Source organism: Bradysia coprophila, chromosome II (genome assembly GCF_014529535.1).
Source record: "Bradysia coprophila strain Holo2 chromosome II, BU_Bcop_v1, whole genome shotgun sequence".
Lineage (NCBI taxonomy): Eukaryota > Metazoa > Arthropoda > Insecta > Diptera > Sciaridae > Bradysia > Bradysia coprophila.
This window is the reverse complement of record NC_050735.1, coordinates 407,966-414,712: the sequence shown is the minus strand read 5'-3', so window position 1 is coordinate 414,712 and position 6,747 is coordinate 407,966.

Below are 6,747 nucleotides of genomic sequence, written 5' to 3'. Positions count from 1 at the left end.
AATTCTTGAAATGCAAACCACAAAATATACAGCAATTATCGTCTATAAGTTTCCTTGAATTTTAATCCGAATAAATAGAAGCAAAAAAAAACATAATGAGAGAAATACTTATAATTCCATTCAGAAAATACTTTAAGCATGTTTGTACGTGACCCGAATGGGCGAGGCCATACACTTATTAATTTTCACAAGTGATTGCAATTTTTTTTTTGTTCATTCTCTTCTGTGTTATGCCATTCTGCCCAAGATATTTTTATGTGACGGGTGGCAGAAATTCCCGTTTCGTTATAATGAAGAAAAAAATCGATTTGTCAGTTATAGGACGCATATACAGCGTAGACATTAAGTGGTCATTTGTGATAGAACGTGAAAACCACACCATTGATAGCAGAGTAAATTGTATGACAATCTGACTTAATGCTAAATTAGCTACACTTGGCGGTTGATAAATTAAATGTTGTGAAGTATTCGTATAAGCCTGAAACATCACAAATTGGGGAACAAGTCGGATAAATGGTGGATCAATTTTATAAAACTTTCATTCGTTTCACCATAGCACTACTCATACCATTAACACTCGCATGACAGATATCAAAAGGTCTTATAATTTGGATATATTTATGCGTGTGGTGCGTGTATAAAGAGGCATCGATTCGATATCGATGCATCGTTGTAAAGCATACATTTTGGCGTTTTTTAATACTATATTCTAGTTTACGACAACGAATGTGTTAGCTTTTAACAGAAAATAGATTTGGTTGTTTAAATTTGACCAGCTCTGAGAAAACTGAGTAGTTTATAAAAATTTCGATTAACTGACTTTTCTCAGAGGTGGTCAAACGATTACAACCAAAACTATTTTGTATGTAAAAGTAACACATTCGTGCTCGTTTTTGCTGTTGCACATTTTTCAGAACGGATTCTGAAGAAAAGAAAACACCAAACATGAAATACGAGACACGCAAATGTATGATAGAATTTTAGCTAAGCACCGATGCCTCTTAACTCACACAAAGAAATCATAAATCATAGCTGTACCTAGAAAATGTTATGCAATATTCGCTACGTTAATGCTAGGAGTAGTGTTATGGTAAAACAATTTAAATTATTTTAACATTTTTTATTCTTTTATTAGAACTGTTTTGAGACTTTGATGGACTTTTTTGGCACATTTTCCAAAATTTTCTTCAGTTTTCCAACATTTTCTCATATTTTTTGTAGATGCCAAAACTGGTCACAGAATGTTTCCAGGATGGGGTTAGGCAGTAGTGACTCGTCAAAAAATTCTTCTGTTTTAATCGATGCCGTAGGCATAGGGAATTGACATGAAAGGGAATGGGTCTATTGGAAAGCTTTAGTGAAGGTGTGGATGGAGGAGTAAAGTTTCCACAAGATCTGACGATACCTGTTAAAAAAGTGCAAAAATCAGCTTTTGAGCGAATATCGGAATAAATAATTTGTAACATTTAACCATGCCTTACCAACCCACGATCAGTTAAGGGTTTAAGGCTACACAACGCGAAAGAGACCCAAATTCAAATATTTCATGCACAGGAATTTTTCTCGTAATTTGGTCCCTTTGCAAGAAACGCTGTATGCGTATCTGTTGTGGAGTAACTTTTATTCAACTAAACTCGCGAAATTGCCTACAACAGATACGTAAATAACTATTGTTTTGTTGGATTGTCAAACTTTACAGAAGAATCATAAAGAAAGAAAGAAAGGTCTCCTTCGCTTTGTGCAGCTGGAGTAAAACTTCGAAATATTTTACTGAACCTGCAGGGGTAATCTGAGTGAAAATTTAGAGCCATTTATGATGTAATAGGGCAGGGACAAAACTAGTAGGAAGTGGGAAGTGAATACTGAAATTCTCACACTGGCCATAAGTGACCTTATTTACAACTTCACAATTAATGAACATGGTAAGCTCCCGAAAATGAATTCGCCCACTACATCGACAACGGAATCCCTAGCCAAAAGCGTCACAATCCCATTTCCCCGATACTTAAACGTTTTTCCTGGCAAGGCTCTATTGGCATGTGAATAAAGGATAATTTTATTACGCTGAGTTTATATCAACGAACCCTACGAACGTGAATACATGCTGAATGCAATAACTCATGGTATTCTATTCTTAAAACGAATTTCGACGTCTTGATAAAATACGGAAAAAGTCATAAATTACACCCCATTATAATACGCGAATTTAATTTACGATGTTTTGATGCCATTTATAATATCATCATTTTTTGTAATTTTTGCAAGCACTCACACGATGCACAACTCATAACTTATTGCTTGCTTTTCTACGGAATTTATTTAAATATTTCAGTGTAAAAGGAGAGAAAATTTAGCTCCTCTTGTTGTTTGATTAGGTCAAGAAATTGTACGTATAATGAGGTGTCGATGCTTTGGTGAAAAGCATACTTTTGGGCGTATTTTTGAATACTTTTTCAAAAATATACAACAGCAAAAATCGGACCGTAGAGGTGAGAGGAGTATGACAGGGAGAAAAGAGGATGTCGACGGATCTTAAAGTCGGACCTTGTATTTTGTATACGTCTATCAGTATTGCTGGCAATTTTAAAGAAATTTTATTTAGATTTTTAGAGCCTTTATTTAAGATATAAAGGCAACATGGCTAATTGTTGCCTACATTTCGTGGCAAAATTATTAGTATTTTGATGATAATTTTGGATTAGCATTGTATTAGCTTTCAGTAAAAATTTAAATGTTTGTGGTGACAATGTAACCTCAGTCTGAGAAAACTCAATATTTCAGAAAAATTTACACATATTTTGAGTTTTCTCGGACTGAGTTACATCGCCACAAACATTTAAATTTTTACACTGAAAAAAAAACTTTCAACGAAATGGAATATAAGGCCACCAAGTAGTATATTAACGCGATTAAATTGTAATATGTTCGACCAAATAGTAACATATTCCATCGAATGGTAAAGGAAATGCATATCCATGGAATATTATTTTGGGTAATACTGAAAGCTAACACATTTTAACACCAAACGATGGTCGCAATTTCTCAAAAAAGGATGGCATTCCAAAATTAGCATCAAAATACTAAAAAATTTGCCCATAAATGTAGGCAACAATTTAGCCGTGTGTAGATTCCCCTTAATAGAAACGGATGAGAAGATATGTAGAAGAATTATAATGAAGGAGATATTCGATGAAGATAAGTGGAGTTTAATAAAAGACAATGTGAAGAAAGGAAGGGCCTATGAAACGACCTCGTACAAGTCCGCATAGGCTATGTTTAGTTTTTTTTTTTGCTTAATTGAAGTGCCAGGATTATGGTTGTCCCATTTCTTTTTAACTCTACTCTACTCACTTTAGTTGTATGCTTTTGGCCTAATTTTTTAATTATTTTATTAAAATTCATTGATATTTGAAGTACCGGTACTGTTTTGGTTTTTAAGATTCACATTTCGGCTTGCTTTCACAAATGAAAAAGGCTAAATTGTTACAATTAGCGTCATTCCATTTCAGTTGATACGTTTCCCTTAATTCAACACAATGTTCAATGCCCTTGAGGTTGTCAGGTTGTAGTGTGAAAAAATTTGAATACGTAATCAGATTGCCAGTAGTGAACCAACTGAAAATTCCTTCGTTGGCAAGATCCGTTCCAGCTGTCCAAAAAGTTACATTCTGCAGACCTAAACGCAACGCTTAGAAATGGTTGCACATAAACGTTACAAATATCTCTACCTAAGTCACGTATTAGTCCTTCAACATACTTCTGTTCCGCTTCTGACTCAATGGAGGCTAATTGGCCACCACATGCGAGGCAAGATAAGTGGGCATTAAACCAGGTCACCTGCGACAATGAATCGTATCATCGAATTTCACAAATATTTGATAGAACTGACCTTTCCGAAGTATTTTATTTCGAATTCCTTATCGAGTTGGGGAACTGTAGCATTTTGTCCAAATATTAAAGTTAGATTGAGGAAAGTGAAAAGGAGGAAAAACGATTTCAGCCGCGTCATCGACGTTGTTCGTTTTGATTAATTTGCCAACGAATTTTGTTTCACTATGAATAACGGACAACCTTCACTTCGAATTTATATTACCTCCACAAGATTGGAGAACGGGAAACAATAAATCGAAATTTTATTGCTCGCGATAAACAAATTACGATGCGTAATTCGTTACATTGTTCAGATAAGCCTCACCTGTAAGAAACGACCGAGCTAGACTTGCAAGAGCATCTACAATTTTTGGTTGCATTCATGGTAGCGACGTGACGCTACGATTCGTAGTAGACAAATGTTAAAGGTCATCATTAGTAATGTAGAAAATTTCCAAAAGACGACAGTGCACATTGTTGCGAAACGTTCCTTATTTTGTTTCTAGGCCTTTTTAAAAAAAACATCAGGAAAATGAAAATTTCTTGTTGGTGTGGACCTTTACATTCATTCTTTGACAACCTGGGCCTCAATTCTCATACGTTCGTAACTTTAAAAATTCGCAATTTGACAGTTCTTATGGGATTTTATACACGCAACTGTCAAATTGCGAATATTTAGTCACGAAAATACGAGAAAATAAATTTGAAATATGGCAGCCAAAGAGCTTTGAAATCTGTCTGGATTTTATGTAGCTTTTTCTCTTCGTAATTCGATTTATTAGCGTAGACTATCGATCGCTATTAGTCAGGAAACAGCAATCTTTCATAATTTATTTTGATAAATAAGCCTATTTTAGAAAGATAATCCTGTAAACGCAGAATTGTTCTATTTTGTATGAAGAATACAATTAAATTCTAAAAATTTTATGCGTTTCCTGACTAATTAGCGGCTGATGTGATATTAATTCGCTAGTTTATTTTTCATTCACGTTTGGAGTAAGCGACGCTGGTATTTTTCAATTTAAGCGTCCGCGTCTAAAATAATTCGTTATCAACTACAACCCTGTTTCCATATATCTCGTTCTCGTTAACACAATTTTTCATAGATACGTTTACAAGTCTAATTCAAGTCACGCGAAATTGTCTCAAACCAACGCACTTCAAGCAAAAGTGGTGCTCTAAATAGGGTACTGAAACTTGACAGTGTAAACATTTTACACTGTAAAAAGAGGGGATAAAATTTCATACAAAATAGTACTCTATTTGGCAGCTGTCATTAATAGCACTTTTGCTTGAAGTGCGTTGCTCAAACGCATCGTACAATGCTCGGCAATAAATCGAATGTGTTATGATTCGTATAGTAAACAGTTGTTGCATTTTATTGTCTCTCAGTAATTAGCAGTACACCGCATTAGCAGTGTTTCTAAAAGAAATATTTGTTTAAATTAATTGATGACCGTAAATAGATTTGCTAATTAGTCGGGAAACAGACAATATTTTTATAATTTAATAACATTCGTTACTGTCAGAGGCAGTCAATTTTCAGCATAAATTAGCTTCAGCTGTTTTTCAGCTGATCCATACAAACAATCACAACCGTTTATACGTCTTTATAAGGTTTTACCACTATCATGCGCGTGCGTGTAGCAGCTTCAACCGTATGAACAAGGAAAACCAGTTTTGATTGTATGTGTGGATCAGCTGAAAAACAGCTGAAGCAAATTTATGCTGAAAATTGACTGCCTTTGACTGTATACAAAATAGAACAATTCTGCGTTAACATAATTCTTTTTTACGATTTTAAAATATATTTAAAAATAAATTTAATAATTTTGCACGACTTTCTTTTAAATATTTTTATTTCCTATGTGCTGCGAATTTTTTTTAAATTAGGCCAAATCTATCTATCTTTAATCTATCTTTATCCAAATAAACTAGGCTTCACCTTTTGGGCGGGTCAGGTCCCTTGACTGACAATTTTTTCAATATATTTTTAATCAATTTCATTTTATTTTCCGTTGTTAATCTTCCGAAACATCACAAATAACTGATATAAAAACCTTCGCTTTAGTACAAATTCTTTGGAAAAGTAATTTTTCTGTTCTGTGTTTTCTTGTAAATTTGCGGCCAGATTTTTAATCAACAATAAATCAAAAATAGACAAGGACTCGTGTGAATTACGGCCCTCGCTCCACTCTGCCCGCAAACTACCCACTCGTGTAAGTAGTCTATTATTCAGTTTCATAGTCTTATTATATTGCTAACGCTAATCAAAAGTAAAAAATGCGAATGTGAACGATTAGAAGACTCTTTCACTTTGGTACAATATAAAATAATACTGTAGACGTTCTTCCCTTACACTTATGTACAATAAGGAAGCCCCTCGGTACTTACTACATTCACAAAACCTTTAACATAGCACTGCTACTAGCTTGAACGCTCATTCCATCAACGTCAAAATAGACTCCAAATTGAAAAGATGTGTGCGTTTACGATTGCATTTGTTGTGCGTTTTTACTCACACTAAGAAATTATGACTCCAGTCTTTACGACAAACATGCAACGCCAATTAAGATAGCACTAGTCTTCAAAAATTTCTTATGTTCTTGCTAGCTGTGCTTTTAACCATGAGTAAAATAGCACGATAGTTCACACTCGTGGGAGTTTTAAAGTTTCCTGTTTGATTGTTTTTAAGTGTCATTCCATACATTTGAATAACGATTCAGAAAATGATTTTTCTGTATACGTGAGAGTGTATTGGTGAGCTATGATATGAATCGAGAAGGAAAGTAACGGTTGGCGCGAAATCTTCTACTTTTGCCCGTGATAGCTGACTATCACCGTTATAGAAAACTATCTTGCGTGAAAGCTGACTTT